Raw genomic sequence first — 16,624 nt, forward strand, 5'->3', positions numbered from 1 at the left:
AGAGCAACTCCTTTATGAGGAATGGTCATGCCATCTGGGAGTTTTTTAATTTAGAGAAAAGGTGACAAAACTTTATAGCATTTTGTCTGGTATAGAGAAAGTGATTAGAAACAGGTTTTTATCCCTCTCTGATACCAGAATCCAGAGTTACTCCATATAGCTAACATGTTGGGAAGATCTGAGAAAGATAAAAGTGTGTCTTCCTTGGTAACAGTGTATGATTGAATTATGGAATTCACTATCACAATATGTGGTGATAGCTACCAACTTGGACATCTTTAAAAATGAGTTAGATAAATAAAGGTTATCAGTGGCAACTTGTCAAGATGGCTCTGTGCTATCCCCATGAAAAGAGGCAGCATGCTTCTGGGTACGAGTTGCTGAAGAAACAAACATGGGAGTGGGCTATTACTTCCTGCTTCTGGGCTTTCCATGGACCTTTGTTTGGCCATTAGTCTACCAGGATGCTGGACTAGATAGGCCTTTGATCTGTTCCAGCAGGGGTCTTCTAAGGTTCTTAACTCCTGCTTCAGCTGCATATTCGAAGATACTACAAGCTGCATGCTGGCAACCATACTCCATAGCAATCTGAAGGAGGAAAACATCCTTATCTTTTAGGCAGCAGTATTCTCATCACCGGTGATCTAAGATTCCTAGTTCAACAATTCATCAGAAATAGATATCCTTTTGAAAGCAAGCAGATGAGACCTAAAGAATCAATGGATGCTATAGTTAGCAGCATCTTAGAGAATACTAAGAACTTGCAAGGGCATAGGAAAGCCATTTTACAGTGCATTCCCAGCTCAAGTTCCCATCTCTGCAGCAATTGTATGAATAGAATGGGACTAGATGCAAAGTAAGACCAGTAGAACACTGGAGCTAGATGTATGGTGCATACACACCATAAATTTAAAGCACTTCCAAAGTACATCCCTATCCTGAGAATCCTGTGAACCGTAGTTTGTTAAAGGTGCTTGGAATTGTAGTTCAGTGAGGGGTAAACTACAGGTAAGAGGATTCTGTAGGAGGTGCTTTGAATGTCTGGAATGTATACAGCCTAATATTGTGTCCCTCCCATTCCATGGGAAAAGGTTTCTAATCTAGCCATCATCCTGATAGATGCTCTAAGTGCAAAGGGGTTTGGTACTGTGTAGAGCATCTGCATCAGGAAGGGGGACATTCAAGGAAGGCCTGTACCAAGTGACTTTGAATGTATAGATCATCTCTAATATGAAGACAGCTAGGCTTCAGAATCTTATGAAGTAATTTCAATGTTAAGCCTGCTGTATAATAGAGCTCATGCTTCTGCACAAGCTTCATTAACTGAATGAAAGCTGCTCTTGAGTAATTCCTCTTTATTTCAAAGGGGTTTGTGCGCAACATTTCCTAGATACGTTCTACTGCTGGTTTCCCAAGTTATCTTTTCTGTCAACATGCATTGGAAGAAGGTTTTGCTCGCTCAAGCTGGTCCCTTCCTCTCTCTGGGGCTATTAAAGCTTTGCCAGTGGCCATGAGCGAGACCACAGAGTCATTTGGAATGATTGTGAGTGAATACCCAGTTGGCAATTATGCCTAATGCATCTCCTTTTCTGTCGTTCATAGCAGAAAAATCTCTCAAATAAAAAAATTCTTATGCAGGCAAGGTGTGAAAAGCACGAGGCTTAATAAAGTAGATGAAACATTTATGAAGGAAGAAAATTCCCTCATGCCGGCCCAAGGAACGTTTCTCTTTGCATATGGGGCATGATGAATATATTTCATTTCAAAAATAAGAAAATTACTATTAATTGAGCAAGCATTACTGTAAAAGAGATGTGAATTATGAGAGAAAATTGTCAAAATGCAAGAAGCCCGGAGCTCATAGGGGCTCTCTTACTGAAAAGCAAAAGCCCTTTCGAAACAAACTCAGGAAGAAACCTGTCCTTCCATATGAAAATCCACAGAGGTTCTGGCTCACTGTCTCTCCACCAGCAGCTTTCCAGCACTCAGTCCTAAGCATGTCTATCCAGCAGTGCCATTAAGCTCAATGGAGCATGTGCCCGAAGAAGTGTGCAGAGTCTGTGCCCCACTCCCAGTATTGCTGAACCTTGGCTGCCATCACCTCTGAGCTATAGTCAAGGTCCATTGACATCTGGAAAGGCACAAGGTATTCAGCAGGGGTGCATAGGACTACAACTGTAGGAAGCAATCCAAAATCCTCTATCACCAGACTGGCAGGGCTTGATGAATTGCAAAATCACCAATAAATCCACAGCTCTTTCACACACAGCAGGCAGGGTGGGAGGGGAGGGGAGGCAGATCACTGCACCCAGACCCTTCAAATGTCCCAATTTTCCAAGGACGGTCCTGGATTGACAGAAGCCATCCCAGTTTCTGATTTGATCCCAGAATGTCCCACTTTACCTTAGGACATCCCTATTTCATCGGAGGGTATGCAGTTATGGAACTCCCGAGACAAGGGGATAAGTAACTATACAACCTTTAGAACACATCTGTAGGCAGACCTGTATAGGGAAGTTTTTAAAAATGTAATGTTTTATTATGTTTTTATATATGTTGCAAGCCGCCCAGAGAGGCTGGAGCAACACAGTCAGATGGGTGGTGTATACATATTAATTATTATTATTATTATTATTAAATAGGACATCTCTATTTCCATTGGAGAAATAAGGGAAGGTATGCTACACCAGCCTGAAGCATGTGATAGCAAAATTTTCCATTGTACAGTGTTGTGAGTTTGGGTGGAGGGGCTGTATGCCTGAGTGCCTTCTAATTCCTGCATCCAACAAGGATTCAATTGCTGGAATAGCCAGGCAAGTTCTTGGTAATGGCCTAAGTATGGATCATTAAGGTAACAAAGGAAGTGGCTCTGTGCCAGAGGCCCAATGGTTGGGCCCCGCTCCCTCAAGTGTCTGGTAGATAGAAAGACAAAAGCCAGAGTTGCAGTGTTTGAGCTAGGAACTAGAAGCGAGCTAGGCAGCTGAGAGACAGTGCCATGCTTGATTTCTGCTGAAATCCAAGGCTGCAGCTATTGGAGAAGTAAAACCTCCCTAGGCTGTTGATGCTGTGAGCCCCTCCATTGTAGGCTCAGGTTGTATATATTAGCAAATAAATAATATATCATAAAGACACCACAGTCGCCAGTGTCCCTCATTCTGAGGAAATAAAACCCTGCGTAAGTGCCTGGAACCCCTGGAATCAGACGTGCCACCTTGCCCTTGTGACAGCTAGTGCCCAGGGTATGATGTCAGCACACCCGTGCGGATACATTGTGGGGGCATGCCGCAATGGAAATCGGGGGGGGGGGGACAGCCCCTTCATTTAGAAATTTGTGGGTGCTAGGGCACCCAGGGCCCTGCATAGTTGGCACCCATGCCTAGAATCTCGCAGTCAGAGATAGGAGAGGTTATATTAAGGTTATAATCCTGCATGCAACTATCTGAAAGCAAGTCCAGTTTAACCCAACAGGACATGCTTCAGAATCATAGATCCTGAAATGAATACAAAATCCTTCTCATAGCCACCATCACTTTGGAGTATAGAAATTTTCATTATTTGATTATACACAACCAAAGGTAATTACTGATAATACTTCCTCATTTCTTTAGCAACTTTCTGCATTCAAAATGATTTATAACTCTCTTCTCATTTATGCCCATGAAATTGATGATTAAAGTAAAATGGTTAATGAAATTCAGTGACAATTTTGCTATGAACAACATTGCACAGAAGCAGTGTTTACATAGTGCTAACCCATGGTATTTACTGATTATAGATTCATGGCTCTGTAAACATGTGTCACACCCTTATGAATTAACAGAGTTCACTGAACTTTGTAGGACATGATAATGCATAATGATTTGGCCTTTGTCCTACCCACCATTAGTTATTCTGCTAACGTATATATTAAAATTAAACTAATTCTGAAGTAAATATACCATTAAACTAAAGCAATTAAGGTGATTCTAGTCAACCTTCTGCACTTTCTCATTAAAAAAAATAAAATCGTATCACTAAAGTTATAAGCGCGTTATTTCGACTCAGACATGAAACCAATTTGTGGTTTTCCTAACTGTTCCCATCCATGAATCTTTTTAAATACAAATCTGACTCAGAACCTACCAGCATTGAATAGAAAAAGGTGTATAAGTATACTCTGTGTATAACACAAACTTTAAAACACCACAGCATTGAATCCAAATGGCTAGCTGTCAGTTCAGATGCTAGGGAAATCTTATATTGCTGGAATGGTCTAAAAGCAGAACACTTCACCAATCCAAGCTACACTGACGTGAAAAATGCAGAATCCATTCAGAGAACTGTTTTTTTGTTTTTTTTCAGCACCACATATTTGCCAAAATACTGTAAGTATTAAGGTGGGTTTTTTTTATGAAAAATGAAGAAGTCATCTGAACATAATTGCACAGCATATATCATTTCATTGTTTTATTAATGTATTTAAATATATGTATTCTGGGTAGAATATTGGACTTTGGAAATCTAGGTTCAAAATTTAAATTCACCTATGGAGCTCTGTGGAAAACAATGTGAATCTCACTGAATTTCCTAGAAAAAAGGCACGCAAATATGGCAAATATAAAATATATATATCAATTCAGGAAAGTTTCTTCAAGGATCCAAGAAGATGGGGACAAGTGTTCACGGCAAGGTAAGCATTTATTATAATGACTTTACTGTAAACAAGTTTGCCTGAACAAGTTTAGCTTGCAGAGAGTTCTAGAAAAACAAGGAGTGGGCTGCTAAACATTACAGAAAGATGTTTTAAGCAAGATACAGTTATCTATATTATTATATATTTTACAATGATGCTGTAAGAGATTAGGCATATGCCACAAGCAATCTTATCTTTTTTCCCCTGAGGGAAAAAAATATCATAAAAGCATCTTGATAAGCTTTGTGTCCATCAGAGGAAACAAATATACAACTATTATTTTCTAGCTTATGCTTTCATAATTAGTGGTAGTTATATTAAATCAAGAAGGAAAGAAACACTCTCATACTTCTTTTTCTCTGATATGGCATGGGCTTGTCTTTCTTTGCAGGCAGATTCCTCAAAACTCTGAAGTAAGTTAGGAGACAAGATCAAACAGGCAGACAGGCATGGAGTGATCCTGAACTTGTAACTCTGTAGCTACATTAGAGAGAGACTTAGGGCTGTTTCAAACAATTACATAAAATCAACATTATTAGCAACAACATAATTACCAGTACAATATTCCTATTATTTCTGTCAAGTGAACACACTTATAGAATAAAATCCAGGACAATCAACAAGACCATGAAATATGCAACACATGAATGATTTAGTATTTAAATTGCCGTACGAGAAAAAAAGAAAAGGAGAGACTCTAAATGTAAATTCTGGATGAATCACATAGATGTGAGGAAAAACAAATCATTTATTTTCTGACTGGAGAATGTAATTTGCTTTCAGAGTACTGTGCTGGGTGTCTTATTTTACATTCTATTTTATAAACCACTGAAGGATTAATTGGTATGTCTCTCAATGCCCTGTCTCCTAGAGGTGTAAGTTCCAGTGTTAAAAACCACAGTAATCTCCAGTTTCCCCTTCTATGCTGTGTTCTTTTAGAAATATAGACAAGGTAGTCAAAATTAGCCACTGGAGCATATTAAACAATGAACCACCATAATTAGATCACAAATGAAAAGCCTCATTCCTCATAAAGCTCAAATGAGGGGAAAGTGTGAATGGTGTGACTCAGATGCTTTCATTGCCAAAATTAATTCTATTAAATCATTTACTCATTTTGAAAAAAGCAATAAAAGTTAAATTGGAAGAGCTGTGACCTTTTGTGATTGTAATTTTTAAAGTTTCCTTTTTGTTCTAACTAGGGCAGGCACGGAATTCAACATCTTGCGCCCGATTCAGATGAAACCTTGGGCCCGATTCAAAGTTTTCTCTGATCAATAGTCATCCATTTGTAGACACAGGAGATTGTGCATTGATTGTGCCCTTATTTTCCTCCCTTCCTGAATGCATGAGGGCAATTCAAATCAAGAAGGAACAATCTGGGGCATAGCGCAATCTGAAAAACTTTTTATTCATTTGTTTGTTTGTTTATTAAATTTATATACTGCCCTAGGGCAGCAAACAAGTGACAAAACAATAAAAACAATTCCAGTGCAGATGCAGACTGGGAAAGAGCTCTACTTAAAAGACTGGCTGAAAGAGGAAAATATTCAGTATGTACTAAAGACGGCAGATACGGTGCCAAATATTTAATGGAAGGAATTCCAAATGGTAGGTGCCATGAACAGACATCCTGATAAGATGGTATCTGCAGGAGGCTCTCACCTACAGCGTGCAGATATCAATTGGATATACGTTATAAGGAGCTGAGGCAATCTTTTGTGTAAACAACAGGACAAGTTGCACCCTTTCCACTAGTACATGTGAGGATTTCCCTCCATTTCTCCTGCTGGGAAGATAATCAAAGTGCTGCCAGATCTGATCACTTGTCCGGGGATTGAGAAGATTGAACCCAGGCAATTTTTGTTCTCTTACAACCATCAGAAACCGAATCGAAAGTGCCATCATTTGTTCAGCAAAGGGAGCATTTCTGGATAAGAGCCATTATGCTTTTACAGGCATGACAATGAGATGCTGTTAGAAAGTCTGGCCTGCTGACAGAGAATGTTTGGTATGACCAGTTTCAGGGCTTGTTGTGGGAAGTGTTGCTTGGTACATGAAGGCAGAGAAAGATTAAAGGACTGAAGACTGGGATTTTTCCTGAGCTGGCTTTCAGAAAGAAAAATAATTTTTAAAAAAAATCTGAAGGTCAACTCTTACTGATATATATAGGGTATATTTAGGTTGCCAATTCCAAATAATAATGATACAGAGGGTCTGGCCAAATAAAATCATGTTGCTCCACAGAGTGAATCTGTTGACTGTTGTCCTCACTGACTGAAAATTGGCCATCAAAATCTGGTCAGATGAAGAAAAAGGTTGGGGCAATAGACTGAAGCCTTTATTGACTAAGCAAACAACTCCTGTTACATTTTAGTGAGATGCATTGGAGGGTATAAAGGTTGCAGACAAAAATCACAGAGTACAGACAAAAGCAAAAAAAGATTAATGAGCTGCCAGCTCTAACAGTGTATCTCCGTAATGACCCCATAGGTGCACCATTTGATGCAAATCAGTTAATTTTGGAGGATGGACTTCTCATTTATCACACATGACTAAATAAGGAGATTCATTCTAATTAGAATACAATACAGGTCATCTAATGGCAGAATGATACCCGACAGGAAATGCAAGACTGACAGCAAAACTTCCTTCTCCCACTAAGAAATTTGTAATACAACTTACCTCCTGCCCTGATGTTATTACAGTGAAGGTTCTATCTGCTTAAATCAACCTCAGAGTAGATCTACAGAAATTAAATGATATGTCCACTGATTCAGGGAGTGCACCCTAAAGATGACCTAGCCAGATACAACACTGAGAGAAGATATGATTGCCATCTTCAAATATCTAAAGTGCTATCACATGGAAGATGGAACAAGCTTGTTTTTTCCTGCTCTGGAGGATAGGACCCATACTAATGGAGTCAAGTTACAAGAAAGGAGATTCCAACTAAACATCAGGAAGAACTTTCTGACAGTAAGAGCTGTTTGACAGTGGAACAGACTCCCACGAGAGGTGGTGGACTCTCCTTCCTTGGAGGCTTGCAAGCAGAGGTTGGATGGCCATCTGCCATGGATGGATGGACTATTTAATTATTGGGGAACCTTCTAGCTCTACAATTCTATGATTACATGTTTTAAAACTGAATTTATCAAATTCGCACTATGTGAACCGAAGCACTTATTTGAACCTATCCAAATTTCGTGATGCAGTTCTTCAACCAGTATGACATAACCATACTAGTTAGTAGCATAGTTATCCAGAATAAAATATGCAATTCTATCTTTCAAAAGCCCACTTGCTGTCATTCTCTCTCTTTGCTTGACTCTTATGAATCAAAATACAGTGGTGCCCCGCAAGACGAATGCCTCGCAAGACGGAAAACTCGCTAGACGAAAGAGTTTTCCGTTTTGGAGGTGCTTCGCAAAACGAATTTCCTATGGGCTTGCTTCGCAAGACGAAAATGTCTTGCGAGTTCCTGCAGGGGTTTTTTCCTCCCCCCCCCCCTTTTTCTAAGCTGCTAAGCCGCTTATCCGCTAAGCCGATAAGCCGCTAAAAGCCACCAAAAGCCGCTAAACCGCTAATAGCGCTAATCCGCTAAGCCGTCAATGGGCTTGCTTCGCAAGATGAAAAAACCGCTAGACGAAGAGACTCGCGGAATGGATTATTTTCGTCTTGCGAGGCACCACTGTACAGCTATCTTTGGAATTTGCACTACACAAATACTGTATTTACAAAAAATGCATTATAGTGGAGAGAAGGCTTGTAAAAATGTGTGTATTACTCAAAACAGCATACAAAATTTGTTTTTTTTGTGTGGGGTTTTTTATATGTAAGCCATCTTGAGTCCTGTTGGTGGCAAAGTGTGGAATGAATGAATGAATGAATGAATAACTTATTATGAGTTCACACTAAAATGCAAATGAATTTTCATAAGGATTTTCTCAATTGCTATAGAAATGTGGGGAAACTGAATTTACAATTAGAAAAATGAGAAAGTGAAAGAAGCAAAACTGACAGATTGTTCACTCGCTAGCTGCCAGCATTGTGACACTATTTGACAAGATTTCTGCACTTCTGTTAAGAGCTTGGTGTATGTGTTTGAGCCGGACTCTCATTCTGCCCCTCAAGTTCACATATAAAGAAGAATATTATGAAAGCAAAAGAATAGCAACATGAGCTAGTCATGCAAAACATTTTTTCATAATTTCTGTTATTAAAATCTTTACCTCCCGGTACTAAAGCAGGAGGCAATATTGGAAGGATTAATGGATTTTTACTACATTTCGAAGTAATAGTTCTGTAATGAAAATAATACTAGAACATTAACATGGTAGAATTCATAATCTAACATTATTGCTGCAAACCTGCAAAAATAGCAGATAACAACTAGCTGCTAGCATTTGGAGCATGACAGCAAAAAACAGACAAAATGAAAAAAGTATGGGGAACAAAATGGAAGTGCTCTGGCAACAATTTCATTTCCTTGATTGGTTAGTATGGTGGTCAAAATTACATCAGACCCTAATTTAACAGACAAGCAAAATTTCCTCAAACCTTAAGTTAACAGTGATTTATGTGAGGCTGCTGTTAACAAATGATCATTTGAATCATACACATTAAATGACTTATTCTAATTCACACAGAGAAAAGGGGAAATATATGCCTATATTCTATTCATCTATTTTCTAGTGAGAGATTATCTGATGATGTAACATGACATCATGTCATATAAAGAAACTTCTTCATGATACCAACCATTTAGAATGCCATATTTTAGCACATTTCATGTGGTCCTTATGCCACAAAACGTGCATTTTCAACTTGTGGACATGGAAATTGTCATGTTCTTCACTTTTTCCACACTTCAACTCTTCCATGCTATTTGGTATTGACACGATAAGTGATAGCCTGAAGAGATTTTGACAGAGAACCCCCTGAAGGGATGTGCTGAACATAACACACCTCAGCACCTCTCCCACTATTGATGGCTATTGTCACTAGGCTACAGGCAACATGAATCTCAGTTAATTGGGTTAGGAATGACTGTAAACAAAAGAAGCCATGGAAAATAAATCTTTGTTATGGAAGTCAGCACAGGATTCTTGCGCGACAAATGCAGTGCCTAGTCGGGAAAGAAAACTAAATCCACTAAATATATATGTGTGTGCGCGCGCGCGTGCATGTATCACTATATACATATTTATTGTTATTTAACCTTGCAGAGTTCAGTAAAGAATCACTTTATAAAAGACTGTCCATAAGAAATTAGATACTTTAGACAGGAGCACTTTTAAGGTACTTAAAAGACTCAAAGCACAGGCCCATGTCACAAATTTGCACAAAGTTTATACATGCTCATGTGTGTATAGGCTGCTGAGCAAATTAAAATGGATCATAGAATTATAGAACTGTAGAGTTAGAAGGGATCCCAAGGGTCATCTAGTCTAGGAATCTCAACTAAAGCATCCATGACAGATCCTCTGCTTACCAGCTGCCATATAAACAAAGTTTTAAAGATTAAATTTTAAAATAAGAGGCAATGTGGGACAGGAAATCTGTAGCCCTGGGCAAGAGGCCCAGGCCTTATCTATCATTTCCTCCAGGGGCAACCCCCTAGCAATGCACCAGTAGTATAATAAAAGGGAAAGAGTAGATATTTTAATTGAGTCCGATATACAAATTTAGATTTTCTCATACAGAACCATGTGACCCTTCCTGAACAGGACGTACTGTACACCATAAAAAGGAGACCAACCCTGCAATACTACATGCTTACTAAGAAGTAAATTTGCTCAGAGGTATATAAATTTTGTGAATATTAATAAATAAACGTCCAATGAGATTTACGCCCAGGTAAGTGTACATAGGATTGCAGCCTAAAGTTTTTTAGAGTGATGATAGCCATGTAGCCTTCATTTATTTATTTTAAAATATCCATATGCCATTTTTCTGGACAACGTTTGTTGAAGTTTCCTTACAACAATAAGAAAATTAAAACAGAATATCAAGAACAAAGTTATATTTGAGCCTGCATCCAAGAGCTGTACTTGGAAGAAGCTCTAAAGCATGGAGCCACCACAGAAAACGTCTTCTCTCTCTTCAACTCCCACCTCTCAGACTCAGGAAATGGATGACCAAAAGGGCTTCAGGCAGGATGGCACAGGTGTACCTGGCCCATCAGTTGGTTCAGCTCCAAATCATCAGTCCAGTAATATTTTTTCTAAAAGTCTATACAGAACCAATCCTTGAAAATTGCTCTGATGACTGACTTTGGAGGCAGTTTCCATGTTTTGTTTTTGTTTTGATAGCACAATTACTGTGCAGCTACTGAATGTCGTATTAGATCCCAACCAATTTCTTTAAAGTTATTTTTACTCATACTTTCATCATTACATTGTTTAACAGTTTTGGAAACTTTGTCTTTTCTGGTGCGTCCCTGAACAGTATTTTCAGATGCAAATTGGATTATGGATGGGTGCTTAAATATGTCCCACCTTTCATTCCTAGCAGTACATGATGACACTACTGCTCATGTGCATTTTTGCCAATTCCTCTTTATATATTATTGTTATTGTTATTGCATATTTATTCGTATCCCCACCCTTTTCCCTGACAGGAACTTAAGGCGGCTTACAGATAAAATATGAAAGAGCATGACACCAGTCCTTTCATCAAAAGCAGTCAGTTCCCAAAAGCCTTTTGGAATAAGGTCTTCACCTGCCAGCAGAAGGACAACAAGGAGAGAGCCATTCTGACTTCTCTAGTATTTTATGACTCATACAATAGGCTATGCTTCTATTTGAAATGAACTCCATTAGGTCTTCAAATTCTTCAAAACTACTGAAGCAGCTGTAGAAGTTTCACCCTTTTTTTGAAAACCAAGCAAACCTAAAATATAGACCATTTGTGTTCACTATTATTAACCTTGAGTTTAGAGCCCCTGTCTTCCAAATATTGCAGCCGCAGAGTGCTGAGTCTCGTTTTCAAGCTCTTAATTTGACTTTCGGACAAAACTGAGTTTTTAATTTTCCGCCTCAATAGTTCATTTGCTGGTACGGAGAAGAGAAATGGGCTTTGAAAACTCACCTTCAATTTTCTAGATGATCAAAGAAGTGTGGCCCCTGCAACAAAATGTACAATGTATTATTTGGGTGTGCACATGTATGTGTGTGTTTGAGTTATCCAAGCCTGTAGCTGAAAGGGCTGAAACACAAAAATCAGCATTGCAAGGGGGAGTCCCTGATCTACTTTGGGGCTTGCCTTAGGTGCAACATTTATTTAAGGTTTCCTTTTTTACATTTGAAAATGCAGCCAATTTTTATGCAAGAGAACAAAACACGGGACCTCCGTTTGTGATGGATTTGGCTGAGGAGGGTACATAAAGGAGCAATTTAAGCAAATTGGCCTTTGCTGCAGTCTGAGAATGATAGTGGATTTTTGACTGGGAATCCCAATGGGCCTCAGCTCTTTCTCTGACCTACAATATCAATAATGGATTACATGGCAGGGTTGCTGTAGACTAATCTCTCTCAGTGTATCCCCTCAACCTGCAATTGGCAGGGAAGTCTTATCCATAAGGGCATATGGGCAACTTGCCTCACCAAGTCAGGCTCCCCTACAGGCCCTCCCCCCCCCCCCCCAATATGGCACTTTATCTGCTTCTACTCTTGAGGTTGCTCTGGCTATCAACTTTCTCCTTAGTTCAGAGTTTCCCAAAGTGGTCAATATTGACCCGCTGGGGTTGATGGGACTGTGCAGGGATTGAACAAAGATTTGGAAATTAAAAGGGAGTCAAAAGGGCCTAGGGTAGAAAAGAAATTTATGATTAGTACAAAGTATAGAAATTTATATAGTACAAAGAATTGAATTAAGAACTATGAGACTTAGAAATAAAGGACATGGGCATTTGCAGAGCATTATCTCCCTTGCCAAAGTATTTTATAAAATGATTCCACAATACAACAGTATTCTCAGACCATGCTGCTTCCTTTAAAAAAATGAAAACTGTATATGGGTGCAGTTTCACTTTTTAAACAATTACTTTTTTACAGTTTCAAAAGAATAATTCTGACATCCCTGCTTCCCTCCCTCAAAGATATAAAAGCAAGCTGCCTTTTCCAAGGAGCTTTTAAGAAAGCTTTGGAGCTAGGCTTCTGAACTGCAATCCCTGCCCCCACTCCTTGCTGCTTTACAAGGTTGCTATTTTAAGAAGTTCTCAAAACCATATTTCAAAAAATATGAGATTCTACTTAGTAATAGTACAACAGTTGCTTCCGGTGGTGCACCATCAATGATTGGCAGGTACAGTAGATTTTCAGCTTTTCTGAAGAAGAGTGATGTGCACACTGTACATTTGTTTCCTGCATAGACAGCATCTTGTTGCAAAAAAACAAACCAAAACCTTCAGCAGAGAGCTTCAAAAAGTTTTGAAAGTGCATATCAAATCAATCAACAAGATGTTTCTATATTTTAGCTGTTCCTATATTATCTGTAAGCCACAGTGAGTGCCTAACGGAGGAAAAGGCAGAGTATAAATAAATATATAACATATATAACAATATATATAATATTGAGAAACTAATTTCATTACAAAAATAAAAACTCATTGCACATTGATTCTGCATTAACCTACAATGTGACCGTTTTGGTTCTCTCCATTTCTCTCTTTTATTTCAATCTGAAATTCAGTTCTCCACATTTCTACAGCAATTTGTAATTTTAAAAAAATCCCTCGTGAAAATTCATCAGCATTTTAGTGCGAATTTCTCCAATTTTTGCACGCATTTTTGACTAATATGCACAGTTTTGCAAGCATGACAGCTGAATACTCCTGCACTGCAGAGTGTTGGACAAGATGAACTTCCGAGTCCCATCCAACTCTATGATTCTGTGATTCTATAAACATGATTTGGCTGGGGAGCTGCATAGGAAATTTGGGAAATTTCAAAGTATGGCAGTGTTTGGGTTTGTTAAATGTGGACTGAATTAAATTTATTTCCCACCCCTACCTCTAGCTTGCCCTGCTGTGTAGCAGGTGGTGTGCTGTTGTGCTGAAGGAAACATCTTCTTATCAAATTTAGTAGAAGTTCTGTAATGCTAACCAACCATTGCTACACCCAAAGCTTCTCAGACTAGGAGAAGAGAGAGAAGCTTAGCATAACATACTAAGGGAGTGTGTTCATCTGCGTCCTCAATTGCTGGAAACAAAATCAATGCCTCTCTCATCTTGCCCACTCCATAGATTCCAGGAGGCATATCATTCTGTTCCCTGTGCAGTATAAGCTTTATAAGCAATGCACATTTTATGGAATAGAGATAAGGATAATTGGCCACAATAGCACAGATTTGAGAAAATATAAATACATTATGCATCATGAAACATCATGAGCTTTGCACTACGTTAGAAGAATCTATTTCTCCTGAAATATCTGCTGAGGTTTTGTTTCTGGCTTTATGAATAAAACCCTTTTGGGTTTGCAGGTTAATGCAGAGCTGGAAGAATCCCCAGTGAACTGGTCACTGAAGTATTCAAAATGTGATGCTGGTATCTGGAAGCAGAGATGAATACAGGAAAATTTTGTTTCTAGGCATATTGTAGAAATGTAATCTCAGAGGCAGAATCGCTGAGAAAATCAGCTGAAAATAAGTTGACCGTGCACATTTTGTGAAAGGGTCACCTATAGCTTCTGACTTCAGTGGTCCAGAAGCAAGCAAACTGACCAGCAAGCTGTCTTCCTAATTGCCCTGCTTATCAGAATCCTTGGTTCAAAAACCACTTTATAGGAGTTAAGTCAGGCATTATCACTCCTCTGCCACTAAGAAATCCTGAGAAATGGGGTGATAATATGATCAGAGGCTACAGGTGACTGTTTCATCCTATGGTAACACATGCCACAGAGTAAACTCCTAGGCTATGCTACAGTTGGAAGAAACAGTGATTCAACCAAATATTTTTTGAAATGTACCCAGTAATACAAGGAGAAACTGTTTCATAAAATGGCCCTCCTCTAATTTTCTTTCGCCAAATGACTCCTCAACAACAAACCTCATTGAATTGGGACTTATTTCTGATTACACATGCATAGGATTGCACTGTTAATCTCTGAACGACACACACACACAAATCATGGACACTTTATAAATATCTGAAGTGTTCAAATAAAGCATCTTCATAGTTCATATATCAGATACATAGATATATTTACCTGAATGTCTTTCAAAAAGTCAAACAGCAAGCATGGCCAATTTAAAAATAGGGTTCCACAGAATGGCAAGCTATGATTTGATGTCCCTCAAGACGGACATTTTTGAGGAGATATATTCTGCAACATGTTCTTGATGCAGTAATAATGAATTAGTGGTGGATTTATATTGGACCATCTGCACATCATTTTATTTTGTTAGTTATTATGCAATACTTCTCCATTGCTACTATATTATTTCTGACCGGAGGAGCTATAACACAACAAAATCAGCGGGGGAGGCATGACGACCAGAAGATTAGTGAAATGAAAAATCATGAAAGTTTAGCAAGAAATTACAGGATATGCACTGGTTGGAAATGAAGCAGTGTGAATGCCCCCAAACCTTTGCAGGCGCAAACAGTATTGATAGTGGGGTTGCACATGACCACCACAATAGCATCATGGTCACAAAACGTCATGAATGCAAAATAAAAAGGATGTCTGAAGTGGCCCTCTGTATTTTTAAGAAGTCTGTTTCAATCATTGCCCTGTCTTTGGAATGTTGTTTTATTCGGCTGGGTGAGGACTGCAGGGCCTGCTCCCTTCCAGGGCCTTTTCCAACTGGCCCAGGGGGCGTGGCCCAGGACCTCTCTCCCGGCTATAAAGGGACTCCTGCTGCAGTGAGGCCTCGGAACATCGGCTGGGTGAGGACTGCAGGGCCTGCTCCCTTCCAGGGCCTTTTCCAACTGGCCCAGGGGGCGTGGCCCAGGACCTCTCTCCCGGCTATAAAGGGACTCCTGCTGCAGTGAGGCCTCGGACCATCGGCTGGGTGAGGACTGCAGGGCCTGCTCCCTTCCAGGGCCTTTTCCAACTGGCCCAGGGGGCGTGGCCCAGGACCTCTCCCCGGCTATAAAGGGACTCCTGCTGCAGTGAGGCCTCGGACCATCGGCTGGGTGAGGACTGCAGGGCCTGCTCCCTTCCAGGGCCTTTTCCAACTGGCCCAGGGGGCGTGGCCCAGGACCTCTCTCCCGGCTACAAAGGGACTCCTGCTGCAGTGAGGCCTCGGACCATCGGCTGGCTGAGGACTGCAGGGCCTGCTCCCTTCCAGGGCCTTTTCCAACTGGCCCAGGGGGCGTGGCCCAGGACCTCTCCCCGGCTATAAAGGGACTCCTGCTGCAGTGAGGCCTCGGACCATCGGCTGGGTGAGGACTGCAGGGCCTGCTCCCTTCCAGGGCCTTTTCCAACTGGCCCAGGGGGCGTGGCCCAGGACCTCTCTCCCGGCTATAAAGGGACTCCTGCTGCAGTGAGGCCTCGGACCATCGGCTGGGTGAGGACTGCAGGGCCTGCTCCCTTCCAGGGCCTTTTCCAACTGGCCCAGGGGGCGTGGCCCAGGACCTCTCTCCCGGCTATAAAGGGACTCCTGCTGCAGTGAGGCCTCGGACCATCGGCTGGGTGAGGACTGCAGGGCCTGCTCCCTTCCAGGGCCTTTTCCAACTGGCCCAGGGGGCGTGGCCCAGGACCTCTCTCCCGGCTATAAAGGGACTCCTGCTGCAGTGAGGCCTCGGACCATCGGCTGGGTGAGGACTGCAGGGCCTGCTCCCTTCCAGGGCCTTTTCCAACTGGCCCAGGGGGCGTGGCCCAGGACCTCTCTCCCGGCTATAAAGGGACTCCTGCTGCAGTGAGGCCTCGGAACATCGGCTGGGTGAGGACTGCAGGGCCTGCTCCCTTCCAGGGCCTTTTCCAACTGGCCCAGGGGGCGTGG

General features: G+C 40.8%; 1 long non-coding RNA gene across 3 annotated transcripts in view; it reads right to left on the minus strand.

The window, feature by feature from the left end:
- Positions 1 to 605: 605 nt before the first annotated feature.
- LOC307211005 overlaps positions 606 to 16,624 on the minus strand; it is a 120,730-nt gene continuing 104,711 nt past the window's right edge. Inside the window, exons 4-6 of one of the 3 annotated variants that reach the window (XR_013836243.1) lie at positions 11,765 to 11,799; positions 7,358 to 7,418; positions 606 to 708 (exon numbers count right to left, since the gene is read on the minus strand). This is a non-coding gene — a long non-coding RNA (uncharacterized lncRNA). The remainder of the gene's footprint in view (positions 709 to 7,357; positions 7,419 to 11,764; positions 11,800 to 16,624) is intronic. The other 2 variants (XR_013836242.1, XR_013836241.1) reach the window with 2 other exon arrangements.

This window comes from Podarcis cretensis (assembly GCF_951804945.1).
Source record: "Podarcis cretensis genome assembly, chromosome: 1".
Taxonomy (NCBI): Eukaryota; Metazoa; Chordata; class Lepidosauria; order Squamata; family Lacertidae; genus Podarcis; species Podarcis cretensis.